The sequence below is a fragment of the Scyliorhinus canicula genome, chromosome 7 (assembly GCF_902713615.1).
Source record: "Scyliorhinus canicula chromosome 7, sScyCan1.1, whole genome shotgun sequence".
Classification (NCBI taxonomy): Eukaryota; Metazoa; Chordata; class Chondrichthyes; order Carcharhiniformes; family Scyliorhinidae; genus Scyliorhinus; species Scyliorhinus canicula.
In genome coordinates, this window is record NC_052152.1 from 41,679,968 (window position 1) to 41,698,719 (window position 18,752).

Consider the following 18,752-nt stretch of genomic DNA (forward strand, 5'->3'; position numbering starts at 1 on the left):
GGCTGAGGCATGGGGCGACCCTGCGGCCATGTCTGGGGTACAGGGCCTCCTTCCTCTCCTGTACTGCGTCCAGGAGCGCCTCGATGTTGCTCTCCTGGAACTCGGGACTGCGCGGCGGGCGTCCATTTTAGCGGGTCTTCCGGGGGGGGGCGTCTTTTGTGCTGTATCGCCGCATGGCGTTGATTACATCCACGGCAGGTGACGCCGCCACGAATGGCGTCACGCCGCTGCTAGCCCATTCGGGCCTGGAGACTTTGCGACGTTTGTGGGGGGGCCCGACGCCGGAGTGATCCACGCCGTTTTTGCCGCCGGGTCCCGGCCATCGTGCCGGTTTTCGGAGAATCCAGCCCCAGGTGTGTATTTTAGATCAGTTACAAATGAGAGAGACTTTGGTTTATGATTTAATTACATTCACCTCGATGTGACCTTACTGATTAGCATTTCTCATCATTGCCAATTTTCTGAGACTGATTCACCAAGGTATTCATTTGGTGTATGAAGAGAAAAGAGGGCAGGATTTCCAATCGACATGGTTCACATCTCAATGTTCAACTCTCTAGTGTCGACTTCCCTTGACAACACAAATCAGTTTTCAATAAGTCACAAAGCTCTCTCAATGCTGGAAGGAGAAAAATCGTAGGCCAGGTTTTGCCATCTGTTGGGCAGCGATGGCGCACCGATGATTTTGAATCATACTCACCTACCTTTCACCATCCTCATGGTGAAACTTTCCTTGTCTTGAGGGAGAGTTCCCAGCCAGCATTGGTTTCAGGCTCAGCGGCTTCATGTAACACCGGTGAAAGCAGCAGGCAGTTATTGGCAAGCATTCCAATCACTGCTGTATTAAACAGACTGCTGCAGTAAAGAGGCATTGGAAAAGCAGATTCAATAGACACGATTCATTTCACAAATTTAAACATGGTTTTACATAATCCAATCATTTTGATCCGTTAAATCACTTTGAAAGATATTTTGAAAGTCTGATTAACGCTAAGATCCTAGACTTATCATTTCAACAAGATTATTGGATTTTTTAAATGTTTTGTGTTATCACTTTAACTTGTAAAGGAGCCTTTTTGATGTGAACCCCCTCACTAAGTATCTGCGAACTGAGAGGAGGCGCCTTACACCTGGAAATGGCAGCACAGTAGGTCCCAGGTTCGATTCCCGACTTGGGTCACTGCGTGCGGAGTCTGCACGTTCTCCCCGTGTCTGCGTGGGTTTCCTTCGGGTGCTCCGGTTTCCTCCCGCAGTCCAAAGATGTGCAGGTTAGGGGATTGGCCACGCTAAACTGCCCCTCAGTGTCCAAAATGCTCTTTCCAAGGGACGGTGCAGACTCAATGGGCTGAATGGCTTCCTTCTGCACTGTAAATTCTTTGATGTCATCTATGAAATATCAAGTCCTAAATTGTAAAGTTTAATTGATTCATAGTGGGCATTAGGCCAGTTGATTGGTCCACTGGGAATTTTTAATTAGCACACTACAGTCTGTACACTATGGAAAGTGTGAGGCCTCTCTGCGATCCAGACGCAGTGATCCCTGAGTGACAACCAGATGACGAGCCAGAAGATGCACTGGAACTAACTGCCTGTGTTATGATATTCGGGCCAGAAACCGGACGAGACCCCAACAATTTTTACATTTGTAAACTGCGAGGAACATATACTTCGCCCCAGGAGGGATTCCACTGACAACTAGGGATCTTTTATATCAAAACCAAACTTTATTATTAACACAGAATTTACCCCATTAACATCCAAGATAAACAGCTTTTCAATTAACAGTTAAACAGACTAAAAAAAAATTAAAGAATGGTCTTTGAGCTTACTTTCCCATCTATTTCGAAACTTTCAACAAAGTAAAATCCACACACACAGGTCAAATGCCATTTATTTAAAAAGTTACCACTCAGTGGCTTACAGATTTATTCACAAAGTTCTTGGGAGAGAAGCTTTCAGAAGTCTGAGAAACTCACCGTCTTGCCTCAGAATCCAGAGCAGAATTCCAAAAATCAAACTATAAACTACAGGACAGGGCTGAAAATGAAACTGAAAGCAGAATCAGCCCCTCCATGAAGATGTCGCAGCCTGCCTAGCTGTTATGCCTTAATCACAGTTTCAGCAGACACATGGGGTGCGATCTAACCAAAATACAGGGCGAAATTCTCCGCCCCCCACGACGGGTGGGAGAATAGCGGGAGGGCCTTCCCGACATTTTTCCCGCCCTCCCGCTATTCTCCCACCCCCCCGCCGAAGTCCCGACCCGAATCGCTGCCGCCGTTTTTTTACGGCCGGCAGCGATTCACAGCTGTTAGATGGGCCGAAGTCCCAGCCCTTTCCGCCGTTTTCACGAACGGCAAACACACCTGGTCTTGCCGTTCGTAAAAACGGCGTCACCAACTCGCTTTTTATAACCATGGCACCGATTGGCACGGCAGTACCACGGCCGTGCCAAGGGTGCCATGGGCCCGCGATCGGTGGGCACCGATCGCGGGCAGCGGGCCCGATGCCCGCGCACTACTTGTCCTTCCGCTCTCCCTGGGCTGCTCCACCTCCCTCTCCCTGGGATGCTCCCCCTCCCTCTCCCTGGGCAGCTCCCCCACCCTCTCCCTGGGGCTGCTCCCCCACCCTCTCCCTGGGCTGCACCCCCACCCTCTCCCTGGGCTGCTCCACCTCCCTCTCCCTGGGCTGCTCCCCCACCCTCTCCCTGGGCTGCTCCCCCACCCTCTCCCTGGGCTGCTCCACCTCCCTCTCCGTGGGCTGCTCCCCCACCCTCTCCCTGGGCTGCTCCCCCCCCACCCTCTCCCTGGGCTGCCACCCCCCCACCCTCTCCCAGGGCTGCTCCCCCACCCTCTCCCTGGGCTGCTCCCCCACCCTCTCCCTGGGCAGCTCCCCCACCCTCTCCCTGGGGCTGCTCCCCCACCCTCTCCCTGGGCTGCACCCCCACCCTCTCCCTGGGCTGCTCCACCTCCCTCTCCCTGGGCTGCTCCCCCACCCTCTCCCTGGGCTGCTCCCCCACCCTCTCCCTGGGCTGCACCCCCACCCTCTCCCCCTCCCTCTCCCTGGGCTGCTCCCCCACCCTCTCCCTGGGCTGCTCCCCCTCCCTCTCCCTGGGCTGCACCCCCACCCTCTCCCTGGGCTGCTCCCCCTCCCTCTCCCTGGGCTGCTCCCCCACCCTCTCCCTGGGCTGCTCCCCCACCCTCTCCCTGGGCTGCTCCCCCACCCTCTCGCTGGGCTGCACCCCCACCTTCTCCCTGGGCTGCTCCCCCATCCTCTCCCTGGGCTGCTCCCCCTCCCTCTCCCTGGCTGCTCCCCCACCCTCTCCCTGGGCTGCTCCCCCTCCCTCTCCCTGGGCTGCTCCCCCACCCTCTCCCTGGGCTGCTCCCCCACCCTCTCCCACTCCCTCTCCCTGGGCTGCTCCCCCACCCTCTCCCTGGGCTGCTCCCCCACCCTCTCCCTGGGCTGCTCCCCCACCCTCTCCCCCTCCCTCTCCCTGGGCTGCTCCCCCACCCTCTCCCTGGGCTGCCCACCCCCCCCACCCTCTCCCTGGGCTGCTCCCCCACCCTCTCCCTGGGCTGCTCCCCCACCCTCTCCCTGGGCTGCTCCTCCACCCTCTCCCTGGGCTGCTCCCCCTCCCGCCCCCTGGGCTGCTCCCCCATCCTCTCCCTGGGCTGCTCCCCCACCCTTTCCCTGGGCTGCTCCCCCACCCTCTCCCTGGGCTGCTCCCCCACCCTCTCCCTGGGCTGCTCCCCCACCCTTTCCCTGGGGCTGCTCCCCCACCCTCTCCCTGGGCTGCTCCCCCACCCTCTCCCTGGGCTGCTCCCCCACCCTCTCCCTGGGCTGCTCCCCCTCCCTCTCCCTGGGCTGCACCCCCACCCTCTCCCTGGGCTGCTCCCCCTCCCTCTCCCTGGGCTGCTCCCCCACCCTCTCCCTGGGCTGCTCCCCCACCCTCTCCCTGGGCTGCTCCCCCACCCTCTCGCTGGGCTGCACCCCCACCTTCTCCCTGGGCTGCTCCCCCATCCTCTCCCTGGGCTGCTCCCCCGCCCTCTCCCTGGGCTGCTCCCCCTCCCTCTCCCTGGGCTGCTCCCCCTCCCTCTCCCTGGGCTGCTCCCCACCCTCTCCCTGGGCTGCTCCCCCTCCCTCTCCCTGGGCTGCTCCCCCACCCTCTCCCTGGGCTGCTCCCCCACCCTCTCCCTGGGCTGCTCCCCCACCCTCTCGCTGGGCTGCACCCCACCTTCTCCCTGGGCTGCTCCCCCATCCTCTCCCTGGGCTGCTCCCCCTCCCTCTCCCTGGGCTGCTCCCCCACCCTCTCCCTGGGCTGCTCCCCCTCCCTCTCCCTGGGCTGCTCCCCCACCCTCTCCCTGGGCTGCACCCCCACCCTCTCCCACTCCCTCTCCCTGGGCTGCTCCCCCACCCTCTCCCTGGGCTGCTCCCCCACCCTCTCCCTGGGCTGCTCCCCCACCCTCTCCCCCTCCCTCTCCCTGGGCTGCTCCCCCACCCTCTCCCTGGGCTGCCCCCCCCCACCCTCTCCCTGGGCTGCTCCCCCACCCTCTCCCTGGGCTGCTCCCCCACCCTCTCCCTGGGCTGCTCCCCCACCCTCTCCCTGGGCTGCTCCTCCACCCTCTCCCTGGGCTGCTCCCCCTCCCGCCCCCTGGGCTGCTCCCCCATCCTCTCCCTGGGCTGCTCCCCCACCCTTTCCCTGGGCTGCTCCCCCACCCTCTCCCTGGGCTGCTCCCCCACCCTCTCCCTGGGCTGCTCCCCCACCCTTTCCCTGGGCTGCTCCCCCACCCTCTCCCTGGGCTGCTCCCCCACCCTCTCCCTGGGCTGCTCCCCCACCCTCTCCCTGGGCTGCTCCCCCTCCCTCTCCCTGGGCTGCACCCCCACCCTCTCCCTGGGCTGCTCCCCCTCCCTCTCCCTGGGCTGCTCCCCCACCCTCCTCCCTGGGCTGCTCCCCCACCCTCTCCCTGGGCTGCTCCCCCACCCTCTCGCTGGGCTGCACCCCCACCTTCTCCCTGGGCTGCTCCCCCATCCTCTCCCTGGGCTGCTCCCCCACCCTCTCCCTGGGCTGCTCCCCCTCCCTCTCCCTGGGCTGCTCCCCCTCCCTCTCCCTGGGCTGCTCCCCCACCCTCTCCCTGGGCTGCTCCCCCACCCTCTCCCCCTCCCTCTCCCTGGGCTGCTCCCCCACCCTCTCCCTGGGCTGCCCCCCCCCCCCCTCTCCCTGGGCTGCTCCCCCACCCTCTCCCTGGGCTGCTCCCCCACCCTCACCCTGGGCTGCTCCTCCACCCTCTCCCTGGGCTGCTCCCCCTCCCGCTCCCTGGGCTGCTCCACCACCCTCTCCCCTCCCTCTCCCTGGGCTGCTCCCCCACCCTCTCCCTGGGCTGCTCCCCCTCCCTCTCCCTGGGCTGCTCCCCCTGATCCCCCACCCTCTCCCTGGGCTGCTCCCCCACCCTCTCCCTGGGCTGCTCCCCCACCCTCTCCCTGGGCTGCTCCCCCACCCTCTCCCTGGGCTGCTCCCCCACCCTCTCCCTGGGCTGCTCCCCCACCCTCTCCCTGGGCTGCTCCCCCACCCTCTCCCTGGGCTGCTCCCCCTCCCTCTCACTGGGTTGCTCCCCCTCCCTCTCCCTGGGCTGCTCCCCCTCCCTCTCCCTGGGCTGCTTCCCCTCCCTCTCCCTGGGTTGCTCCCCCTCCCTCTCCCTCTCCCTGGGCTGCTCCCCCACCCTCTCCCTGGCTGCTCCCCCACCCTCTCCCTGGGCTGCTCCCCCACCCTCTCCCTGGGCTGCTCCCCCACCCTCTCCCCGGGCTGCCCCCCCCCTCTCCCCGGGCTGCCCCCCCCCCACCCTCTCCCCGGGCTGCCCCCCCCCCCCACCCTCTCCCTGGGCTGCCCCCCCCACCCTCTCCCTGGGCTGCCCCCCCCCCCACCCTCTCCCTGGGCTGCCCCCCCCACCCTCTCCCTGGGCTGCCCCCCCCCCCCTCTCCCTGGGCTGCCCCCCCCCACCCTCTCCCTGGGCTGCCCCCCCCCCCACCCCACCCTCTCCCTGGGCTGCCCCCCCCACCCCACCCTCTCCCTGGGCTGCCCCCCCCACCCCACCCTCTCCCTGGGCTGCCCCCCCCCACCCCACCCCACCCTCTCCCTGGGCTGCCCCCCCCACCCCACCCTCTCCCTGGGCTGCCCCCCCCCACCCCACCCTCTCCCTGGGCTGCCCCCCCACCCCACCCTCTCCCTGGGCTGCCCCCCCCCCCACCCCACCCTCTCCCTGGGCTGCCCCCCCCCACCCACCCTCTCCCTGGGCTGCCCCCCCCACCCTCTCCCTGGGCTGCCCCCCCCACCCTCTCCCTGGGCTGCCCCCCCCACCCTCTCCCTGGGCTGCCCCCCCGCCACCCCACCCCACCCTCTCCCTGGGCTGCCCCCCCCCACCCCACCCTCTCCCTGGGCTGCCCCCTCCCACCCCACCCTCTCCCTGGGCTGCCCCCCCCACCCCACCCTCTCCCTGGGCTGCCCCCCCCCCCACCCACCCTCTCCCTGGGCTGCCCCCCCCCCACCCCCCCTCTCCCTGGGCTGCCCCCCCCCCACCCACCCTCTCCCTGGGCTGCCCCCCCCCCACCCGCCTTATCCCTGGGCTGCCCCCCCTCCCTGGGCTGCCCCCCCTCCCTCTCCCTGGGCTGCCCCCCCTCCCTCTCCCTGGGCTGCCCCCCCTCCCTCTCCCTGGGCTGCCCCCCCTCCCTCTCCCTGGGCTGCCCCCCCTCCCTCTCCCTGGGCTGCTCCCCCTCCCTCTCCCTGGGCTGCTCCCCCTCCCTCTCCCTGGGCTGCTCCCCCTCCCTCTCCCTGGGCTGCTCCCCCTCCCTCTCCCTGGGCTGCTCCCCCTCCCTCTCCCTGGGCTGCTCCCCCACCCTCTCCCTGTAGCTCTGCACCTTGATCATGGCCAATCCACCTCACCCTTTGGACAATTGATATCTTCTACAATTTGCGTCTGTTCCCTGTATTAGGTAACACCTTACGATGGAAGCGTATTTCTAAGTTGAAAAACACGTTCAGCTTCAAAGATATGTAGAACGAGCCAGAGGGTTATTTGAAACACGTTGCCTATCAACATTTTATGCCAGGCACATCTCGACAATATGCCTGGTAATGTTACATTGTTCGATCTGTTTACCTTGCTGCTTTCTAAAGATGCGGCACCCTGGTAATCATTACTGAAATAAACTTATTACTAAAATCACTAACATCTATTTTGAAATAAACTCTGGCTTATCCTGCTAGACGTCACATATCTATCTTGAAAAGGTGTGTCATTCTGAAATTTGATCGAGTATACCCCACCCTTTCTGCATTGTCACTTAGCAGGTTAGTTTCAGTTCGATTAACTTATCCTTACAAACATTAAAACTTTGAGCGGCGAAAGGTAACGAAGAAAGTAAAAGAAACTACAGGACAAAAGGACTGAGAGAAAACCGTGAAAATGTAAGTAAACACGTTTTAAGTGATGCAAAGCTTTGAGCAAGTTAAAGTTTGTGCTGAGGATTAATCTTTAGTGCTGGACTTTGATTTAATACCAAGGCTCACATATTTGTTTTAATGGCACTTCAGTGAGGTTTCAGCGGCAGAGTTCTCTCCTCTAATAAGAGCAAAATACCGGGAATGCTGGAAATGCAAAATGAAAAACGGGAAAGTGCTAGAAATACTCAGCAGGTCTGACGCTATCCGTGGTTTTGTGGTGACTACGACTCTTCATTACTGAAGGAAGGTTGGAGTCCTGTTGCATACTTGTTAGCAACCAGTTCTGACTCATAGGGAACTATTGTGTCGAATCTGACCGAGTTCACCAAAACCTGTTTCAAAGTGATCTCCGGCACTTTCCTCTTTGCTGGACGTTACAAATGGATCTGAGAAAAGGTGGTTCATTCTGAAATTTGTTCCAACATACCCCAGGCGCACAATTTCCTCAGTCTGCATAAGAGCAAAAAAAATGACCTTGTTCCTCCCAAACCAGAAAACATAGAAAGAAGCATTTGTCTTAAATATTTTTTGCCATTTTCCAACAGGATAACAGTTTCACATCATAAAGTCCATGACATTTACAAAGTAGCAGTTCGAGATGTGCCTGATATTTACAAGCAAGTGCTTGACTTATGTATATCGGTTTTTACAGACGTTGCCCCACCCCTCCCCTTCCCCTGTTGGAGGCATGTTCTGCTTTTTCTTTTTCTCCCCCGCTGGGGTTTTTATTTCTCGTTGTTTGGTATTGAGAGGGAGGGGGCCTGTGGGGCCCTTGCCCCCATGGCTTCGCTTTGTGCCTTCTTTGGGATTCCTTTCCTCTCCGCCCCCCTCTGCCTTGTCTCTTGTGCATGCCCTCCCTTCTCTTTCTCTCTTTCATTTCCTCCCCCTCTCTCTTCCTATCATTTCCTCTCCCTCTCTCTTCCTATCATTTCCTCCCCCCTCTCTCTTCCTAGTCACTATTGGCTTCGAGCAGGCCTTGAAACAGGCTACTGAATGGTCCCCACGCTTTGTGGAAGCCCTCATCCGGCTCTCAGATGGTGTACTTGATCTTCAGGTCTGACAGCCAGTCTGCAGCCATGGGTGGTGCTGCCGATCGCCAGCCGAGCAGGATTCTCCAGCGTGTGATTAGGGAAGCAAAAGTGAGGGTATCGGCCCTCTTTCCCAAATGAAGATGTGGCTGGTCTGATACCCCAAAGACTGCCACTCTCAGGCACGCCTTCAATTTCACCCCCACAACCTTGGACATCACCTCGAAGAAGGTTGTCGAGAACCCGACAAGTCTGGGGCAGGCCCAGAACATGTGGGCGTGGTTAGCTGGGCCTCCCTGGCATTGTTCACATTTGTCCTCCACTTCTGGGAAATTTGGTTCTGGTTAGGTGAGCTTTGTGCACCACTTTAAACTGCATAAGGCTTAGCCTGGCGCAGGAGGAGGTGGAGTTGGCTCTACTCAGTGCTTCACGCCTCCATCATGGCCGTCAGCTCCTTCATCAGGGGTGGTAGGGTGGGGGAGGGGGGGGCAATCCCAGACCATGTGTTCCCATTCCGGGGGGTACCTCAGCCCCTGCCTGTTTACCCCACCGACTACCCAGAACTCTCTGACCATGGAGGCCCCTGGCCGTGCAGCTGAAGGCTAATAGGGAATTAGCAATTGGGGTTAAGTGAGTGCAGGAGTATTTTCAAAGACTGAGTATTGAGCTGGTTTTACCTGGGATCTTCCTTCTTAGTTATAGCTCAGCTAAACACAAAGATCTGAAGATACATCGGGCGGGATTCTCCGACCCTCTGGGTCGGAATGGGGCCCGGCGCATGGGTGGAGAATATCCGATCACACCAGAAATCCAGTGCAACGGAGCTTCTACGATTCTCTGCAGACCCGCCAGTCGCGCGCATGCGGTCGACGCAGCGCCGGTCGGTCCTGGTGGGGGGGCGGGGGTATCTGACTATGGGTGGGGCCTCAGGGGTGGCCAGGTCCGCCATCGGGTTCCACCGAGCGGCTGGCCATCGCGGTCTGTGGGGGATCTACCTTACACCGCGCAGGCCCTCTCTGTGGCTCTGCCATGTCGGTGGCACCCGCGCCAAAGTGGGCCGCCACGCACATGTACGGACCCACTTGCGACCGCCCACGTGGTCTGGACAGCAGGGCTCCGCTGGCAGCCAGAGCTGCGGGACGCATGCCGGGTGCCTGCTAGCCTCCTGGAAAACGGGAATCACACCGGACTTTTGAGGAAAAAATCCGGAGTGATTCTGCCCGTTTTCTGGCAGGCGTGGCTACTTAGCCCCAAAAGGGAGAATCCCACCCATCAACTCTGGTTAAGACGGCTTTATTTTCCCAAGCTTGGTCAATGTACAAGGGAGAGTGATTTGGATAAATGCTAAAACCACTCTACTTTACTCTACACTAGCTTGTGTGTAACAATTATACAATTTTCCAAAAATCAATAGCCGACCCCACTTGGACTCAATCTTTCTATGTTTAGTCTCAATCCTCAATAAACTATCTTATGTAGAATTATTCAAGTGTTATCCTAGCTATCCGGTTTTAAGGGGTCTCATCTCAGGACACCCTTCTTCAGTGAGCACTTAACACATCCCAAGTGGATCCCCATGGGTGGGTGGGTCATGTAGCATGAGGGAGTCTTGCCCTAGCATCCCAATCACACCTTGATGTCTGGACACTGTGCTTGAACACTGCGGGAGGCACCATTACAGATGCAGCGGCCTACCTTCTATTACCCAAAGAATGGGCCCCAGCCCCCGGCACATGTGTGCATGAGCAGAGTGTGTCGGGTGGAGGGCGGCCATGTCAGGGAGGGAATGGGGCATGGGATTGGTGGTTAGCCTGCATCGCGGAAAAAGAGGTGACAATGTTTTAATGCGAATGGGACAAGCTCTACAGCGCCTCAGCCAGTCCCATCTGAGAGCAGGACATGTCCCGCAGCGCCTCATCAAGGTCCGCCTGGTACTGGGTCACGTCGCCCAGCCAGTCGGACATTCTGCCGAGGCCCTCAGCCATGGTGGTCACCGATTGTGAAACACCTTGACACCTTCACTCATGCTGCCAGGATTGTGCACCAGGCTCTCCACCGTGGGTGCCACCCTAACAGTGTTGGCCTCGGTGCCACGCATTGCCGATGCCATCTCTTGCGACCATAGCCACTGGGACTCCTCCAATCAGCTATGGACCTGCTGGAGTGTCGCTGACATCTCCGTCTGCATGTCCTGGCCACTCCATAACCTCCCCATCAGCTCCAGGTAAATCTGTTCCAGAGATCTGACTGAGACTCAGATGGGACCTGGGATCCAGCAGACCTCCGACTGCTGTCTCACCCTGGGGGTTCCTGCCTCCACCTGACGTGCATCAGAGACTGTGTGGTGGTCACCAGATTGTGCCCCAGAAGCCTGTCCACTATGCTTCCCACCGAGGTGTGTGTCTCTGCAAGTTGCCAGGCCGAGGACCAGCAAGCTCGCGGCAGTTCCCTCTCGATACTGCACTTAGAAATCGTTCCGGAGAATCACGCCCTCAATGTTTTGGACACAACTGCTTTCTATGGTAGTGAATTCCACAAACTAACCACCCTCTGGGTGAAGAACCTTCTCCTCATCTCAGTCCAGATGGTTTACCCAGTTTCCTCAGACTGTCACTCCTGGGGCAGAATTCTCCGAACCTCGCAGTGTCGGAATTCTCCACCACCCGGGAATCGGCGGGAGCGGGAATCGCGCCGCGCCGATCGGCGGGCCCCCCACGGCGATTCTCCGGCCCGCGATGGGCCGAAGTCCCGCCGCTGACAGGCCTCTCTTGCCGGTGGGAATTGGAGCACCTCTGGTAGCGGCGGGATTGGCGGCGCGAGCGGGCCCCCGGGGTCCTGGGGGGGGGGGGGGCGCGGGGCGATCGGACCCCGGGGGGTGCCCCCATGGTGGCCTGGCCTGGCCTGCGATCGGGGCTCACCGATTGGCGGGCGGGCCTGTGCCGTGGGGGCACTCTTTTTCTTCCGCCGCCGCCACAGCCTCCACCATGGTGGAGGCGGAAGAGACCCCCCTCCACCGCACATACGCCGGGGGTGACGTCAGCCCCCGCCCCGCCGGGTAGGGGAGAATCCCGGCCCTGGTTCTGGACATATTCACCATTCGGAACGTCCTCCCTGAATCTACCCTGTCTAGTCCTGTTATAATTGTATAGGGTTCTATGAGATTCCCCCATCATTCTTCTGAACTCCTGCGAATATAATCCTAACCAACTCAGTCCCTCCTCATACGTCAGGCCTGCCATCCCAGGAATCAGTCTTGTAAACTTTTGCTGCACTCCCTCGATAGCAAGAATATCCTTCCTCGGATAAGGATACCAAAACTGCACACAATATTCCAGGTGTGGCCTCACCAGGGCCCTGTTTAATTGCAGCAACACAACCCTGCTTCTATACTTGATTCCTCTCGCAATGAAGGCCAACATACCATTTGCTTTCTTTGCTGCCCGCTGCACCTGCATGCTTATCTTCAGTGACTGGTGCACAAGGGCATGGTGGCACAGCAGTTAGCACTGCTGCCTCACAGCTCCAGGGTCCCAGGTTCAATTCTGCTCTTGGGTGACTGTCTGTGTGGAGTTTGCACTTTCTCCCTGTGTCTGCGTGGGTTTCCTCTGGGTGCTCTATTTTCCTCCCACAGTCCAAAGATGTGCAGGTTAGGTGGATTGGCCATGATAAATTGCCCTTAGTGTCCAAAGGGTTAGGTGGCGTTACGGGGAGAGAGTGGTGGTGTTGTCTTAAGTAGAGTGCTCTTTCCAAGGGCCGGTGCAGACTCGGTGGGCTGAATGGCCTCCTTCTGCACTGTAAATTCTGATTCTATGATAACTAGGTCTTGTTGCATGTTCCTTTATCCTAATTTATGGCCATTCAGATAATAATCTGCCTTCCCGTTTTTGCTGCTAAAGTGGATAGCCTCGCATTTCTCCAAATCATTCTGCATCTGCTTTTAATTTGCCCACTCGCTCAACTTGTCTAAATCACACTGAAGGATCTCTACATCCTCCTCACAGCTCACCCTCCCGCCCAGCTTTGGAGATATTACATTTTGTTCCCTCATCTAATTAAGAGGATCATTAGCACATTCAGCAGGCGCTTGATGTGCAATGTTAGTGGTCTACCTTTGACAAAGCCTATCTGGTCTTCTGCCACCACCTCTGGTAAGCAGTTCCCCAGTTGCCTGGCTAGGATTTTGGACAGTATTTTCACATCTACCTTTAGCAGTGAAATGGGTTTGTAGGACCCGCATTCTGTTGGGTTTTGTCCTTTTTGGGTGTTAGCGAGGTTGAGGCCTGTGCTAGCGTAGGTGGCAATGTGCCCCTCGCCAGCGAGTATGTGAAAATCTCCCACAAGTGCAGGGCCAGTGCGGTCACAAATTATTTGTAGACGTCCGTCGGTAATCCATCTGGTCCCAGCCTCTTCCCCTCCTGCATAGAGTTGATGCTCTCCATGACTTCTCCTCGTTCTAGTGGTGTTTCCTGCCCCCGTTTCCTATCTTCCCCCACAACTGGTATGTCCAGTCCATCGGGGAACTGTTTCATCCCAAGTCCCCTCCGAGGGACTCGGAGATGCACAGCCCCCATTGAAGGCCTCGAATGTCTTGTTGACCTTTTCCGGCTCCACTACTAGTTTGCCCCTGCTGACTCTAATGTAGGCTATTTCCCTCATGTCTGCCTGCTTTTTCAGCTGGTTAGTCAGTAGGCGGCTGGTTTTGTCTCTGTGCTCTTGCAGGGTCCCCCGTGCCTGGCGGAGTTGGTGCACTGCTTTCCTCACAAAGAGCAGGTCAAAGTCCATTTGTAGCTTCCTCCTCTCCTCCAGGAGCTCTACAGTCAGGGCCTCGGAGTATTGCCAGTCCATTTCCAGTATGGAGTCAACTAGCATAGCTCCCTCTCTTCCCTATCCGTGCTTTCTAGGCAATAATTTCACCCCTGATCACAGGCTTCAGTGCCCCCCAGAGCATGGGGAGTGAGACCTCGCTGTTCCGATTATTAGTAGTATGCTCATCTATGGTGTGTGATATTTTCTCGCAGCAAGCCTTATTGGCCTTGAGGGCTATGTCCAACCTCGATGGGGGGGCATTGAGCACAGCCCATCTCCAACCTCACATCCATGCAATCTGGAGTGTGGCGGGAGATCACGATCACAGAGTATTCTGCTCTTACTTTCCCTGGAAGGACCCATTTCCCCGCTACAAAGAAGTCAATCCTGATGTATACTTTATGTACGTGGGAGAAGAAGGAGAAATCCTTCTCCTCTGTGTGGGTGATCTGCCATGGGTCCACCGCCCCCATCTGCTCCATGAATATGCTGAGTTCTTTCGTCATAATTGAGGTCCCCCCACTTTGGGTTTCAACCTGTCTGACCGAGGATCCTGTGCGCAGTTAAAGTTCCTCCCATGATAAGTCGGTGTGTGTCGACATTGGGGATTTTCGCCATGGTCTTCTTTATAAATGTCGTGTTGTTCCAGTTGGGCACGTACATGTTCATCAGGACCACTGGTGCCCCGCCCAGGACACAGCTGACCATGATGTATCGTCCCCCTAGGTCCGTACCGCCCTACTCGTAGTAAAAACCATGCTCTTATTTAACAGTATGGTTACCCCCGCTTCTCATCCTGTAGCAGGAATGTTAGGCCTTTCCTTACCCACAGTCGGTCCTTCTCCCTCAGGTGTGTCTCTCGGAGGAAGGCTATGTTGGCTTTCATACTTTTCAGGTGGGTGAAGACTCTGGACCTTTTCACTGGACCATTAAGTCCCCTGACGTTCCAGGTGACTATCCTGATGGGAGGTTTTGTCCCCGCCTTCCTGCGGGATCAGCCATACTTACCTGGAGAAGACGCGCCCCTGCACTCCGGGGTTTCCAGTTGTTCGGGGGACTCCCAAAATTGCCACGGTCACCGCTCTCCCCATGAAAGGAGTCAAGAGTTATGGACAGCCAGGGTGACTGACCATCCCTGAATTGACTGGATTGCCCCATATCCTGGGATGCATGCATCCAGGATATTGTTCTTCCCCTGATTTAGACATTTAAATCCTCCTCATACACATTATCCACTGTGCTCCTGCACCCTCTGACAAACCTCTCCTCTCTGACAGCTTGTTCCTCACTCCACCTCCCTCCCCTCCTTCCGACGTTCTCACAGCTCAGGAGGCACCGTCTCCCACCCCGCACTAATGGACCCCCATGCCGGAGTGCCCCTTAATTTTCTCTGCAAGAGTTGGTGACCCTGGAGCATGCACAAAAGCGGAGTTAAGGCAACAGTCAGATCAACCATAAGCTTATTGAATGATGGAGCCGGCCGAGGGGCTGATTCCTGCTCCGATTTAAAACTGTGTGAGTTCTTATTAAATGTGAAAACTTTATTCATTGTAGAAAGATGATTCCGAAGGAATAAGCTGGATGTTCCACAAAGAAATTAAATGAAGATTCTGCCCGCATGTAACATTATTTGTGAAGACATCTTTCGCTGAAACCTATTGTGGATTCAAGGAAGAACAAGAATGTTATGCCAAATTGTCTTAATTTGTGTTTTTGTAATTTCCCATCTACTGAGCACAGGTGACATTCCACTTCATTGATGTTTTATATTTGCATGTTGGTTTTAACTATAAAATCATTGAAGGCTGAATTGGCTATAAATTGTCTAAAAGAAAAGGGGAAGGTACTAAAATAAAGGAGAAATTAGAAGAATGCGCTGTAACACCCAAGCTCCAGTGTGTCAAATCGAAGGGGTACCCCAAAGGTGCACTGGGGATATCTCCCCCGGCCACAGAGGTTCCCAGGTAAGGATTGCACGACATTTGCCTGGGAAATGCAATTGGGTAATTGCTGTACGCCAGGGACCATCCAAAAATCACAATTTAAATTGCAAACTTCAGATGGTTCCAAATGTCGTACGTCACAGTTAACCAGAAAAAGTTAGACGAATTGAAAGCATTTCTAACTTCCGGGTAACTATTGCACAGATGCACACTAAGCCCTCCATGGCACTCCCCTCTCACCCCCCCCCCCCCCCCCCCAAGAGGCCACCTCCTACCCCCAACTTCGCACCTCCATGGGTCTCCAACAGCACCCCCCTTCCCCCCGTACGACTCCCCTCACTCCACAGGACTGGTCGATCCCACTCCATAGTACTGGTCGACCCCACCCCATGGGACCTCGTCAGATCCCTTATTACAGGCTTATCGCACGTTCAGTGAATGAGCCAACTGGTACACTGATTTCATAAACCCTAGTTTCCACTTGAAGTGAATCATGTTTCCTATAGTTTTCTATTTGTTACCCCTAAAAAGAGCACTTTTATGAAGCAGCTCCAATTCTGCCTGTGTCTTTGATTAAACAAATAATGGTCAATGACAAAAGCCTTCTTTTCAAGAGGATGCAATCTTTTTTACTGATGAGAGAGCTCATCCTTCAGAGCCCTTGAGTCTCAAACAATCGTTTAACTGTTGGAAACAAAAAAGCAATAACCAGCATCTTGAATTTATGAAAATAGTTTGTTTAGAACAGCAAGGGGAAGTAGTCTGACCTTTCGGCGCCCAGATAATGATGGTCCCTCATGCTTACTAGCTTGTCTGCCATGATGTTGTTCACAGGCAATCTGATGCCTGGAGCACATTGAAATGTTTAGCTGCCAACCTTGTTTTAGGAAGGCGAATGCAATGTTAGCATTCATGTTGAGAGGGCTAGAATACAAGACCAGGGATGTGCTTCTGAGGCTACATAAGGTTCTGGTCAGACCCCATTTGGAGTATTGTGAGCAGTTTTGGGCCCCGTATCTAAGGAAGGATGTGCTGGCCTTGGAAAGGGTCCAGAGGAGGTTCACAAGAAAGATCCCTGGAATGAAGAGCTTGTCATATGAGGAACAGTTGAGGACTCTTGTACTGTATTTGCTGGAGTTTAGAAGGATGAGGGACTATATTATTGAAACTTACAGGATACAGCGAGGTCTGGATGGAGTGGATGTGGAGAGGATATTTCCACTTGTAGGAAAAACTAGAACCAGAGGGCACCATCTCAGACTAAGGGGACAATCCTTCAAAACTGAGATGAGGAGGAATTTCTTCAGCCAGAGGGTGATGAATCTGTGGAACTCTGCTGCAGAAGGCTGTGGATGCCAATTCACTGAGTGTCTTTAAGACAGAGTTAGATAGGTTCTTGATCAATAATGGGATCAGGAGTTATGGGGAGAAGGCAGGAGAATGGGGATGAGAAAATATCAGCCATGATTGAATGACGGAGCAGACTCGATGGGCCAAGTGGCCTAATTCTGCTCCTATGGTCTTATGGTGGTAGCACCAGACTACTGCTGAGGAATTTGTGGGTAAACATGAGGCTAATTACTGTTGTTGAAAATTTCTTCAGATTATCAACAACCTCTCCGCTAATGTGAGAGTTGAAAGGAGCAGGAGGAAGTGACTTTGTAGATTTCTCTTTTTTGTACATTGTTTTAAGACTGTCAGATTTATTGGCATATTTACAGAATATAATTGAACTGTCTAAGCATGTATAAAAGCAGATAAATATATTTTCCCACCCTCTTTTTTAAAAAAAAGATAATTTATTGAAGGTATATCCAGAAAATATCAAAGTACAAAAACAGGGACAGTCAATAACACAAAACAATATCGAACACTCCATAACATATCAACAATGCATATAACACTATAGCAATATAACACAGCAGGAACCTTCCATATATACAAATACATCGGCCACACCCCCAAATAAATTTTAAAAACAAAATAAAGTACCTCCTTACCCCTTAACAACCAATTGTTACTGTGCCCCATCACCCTCCCCGACAGGCCCCCCCCCCCCCCCCCCCCCCCCCCCCCCCAGGCCCCCCGCCATTATATACTTGCTGAAAAAGCCACAACACGGCCTCCTTCTCCACCAAAATACTCGGATCCTTAGACACACCAAAAGTAGCTATCCATGGAGAGGGCGTGACCACCATTCCCACCACTTGAGACAATATCCAATCTTGCTGGGGCAAATCTATGGTTGCCACAGATTGGGGCCTTTCTGTACATGCCCTCCTGACCAAAATGTAGCCGGCACTGATACCACACCCTCAGAGTGGAAACCAATAGTGGATTTGATGAGTACATATTCGGTGAGAATGGTAGAGGAGCTGAAGCTAATGCCCTTAAGGAGGTGGCCCGACCTGAGGCCTCCTCCACCCTGCACCGCACTTACACTTGATCTCATACCCATTTCCGGACCATGTCATTATTAGCAGCCCGGACCATGACGATATTAGAGTAGAAATTGTACTCAACTTGCACTCCAATGGAAGTTAAAGCCTATTGGGCGGGATTCTCTGTTGGCTGACGCTGAAATCGGGAAGAGCGAATGGGCAGAGCATCGCGTGAAGGCAAATTAGTGGCGGGCGCAGATCACCCACACCGGCCCCTGGTTCTACACAGTGGCACCGGTCGTATGGGCGTGTCCACCCCCGCACCCCCCCCCCCCCCACCTGCTGCAGAGGACCAGGCTGCAGAGGACCAGGCTGCAGAGGAACAAGCTGCAGAGGAACGAGCTGCATCGGACTGGGCTGGAGAGGACCGGGCTGCAGAGGACCGGGCTGCAGAGGAACGTGCTGCAGAGGACTGGGCTGCAGAAGAACGACCTGCATCGGACTGGGCTGCAGAGGAACGTGCTGCAGAGGACCGGGCTGCAGAGGAACGTGCTGCAGAGGACCGGGCTGCAGAGGAACGAGCTGCATTGGACTGGGCTGCAGCAGACCGAACTGCAGAGGAACGAGCTGCATCAAACTGGGCTGCAGTGGAACGAGCTGCATCGGACCGGGCTGCATGGGACCGGGCTGCATCGGATCGGGCTGCAGAGGACCGGGCTGCATTGGACTGGGCTGCAGAGGACTGGGCTGCATTGGACCGGGCTGCAGAGGACTGGGCAGCAGAGGAACAAACTGCATCGGACTGGGCAGCAGAGGACCGTGCTGCAGAGGACCGGGCTGCAGAGGAACGAGCTGCATTGGACCGGGCTGCATGGGACTGGGCTGCAGAGGAACGTGCTGCAGAGGAACGGGTTGCAGAGGAACGAGCTGCATCGGACCGGGCTGCATGGGACTGGGCTGCATCGGATTGGGCTGCAGAGGACCGTGCTGCAGAGGACCAGGCTGCAGAGGACCGTGCTGCAGAGGAACATGCTGTAGAGGACCAGGCTACAGAGGAACGAGCTACATCGGACCGGGCTGCATGGGACTGGGCTGCATC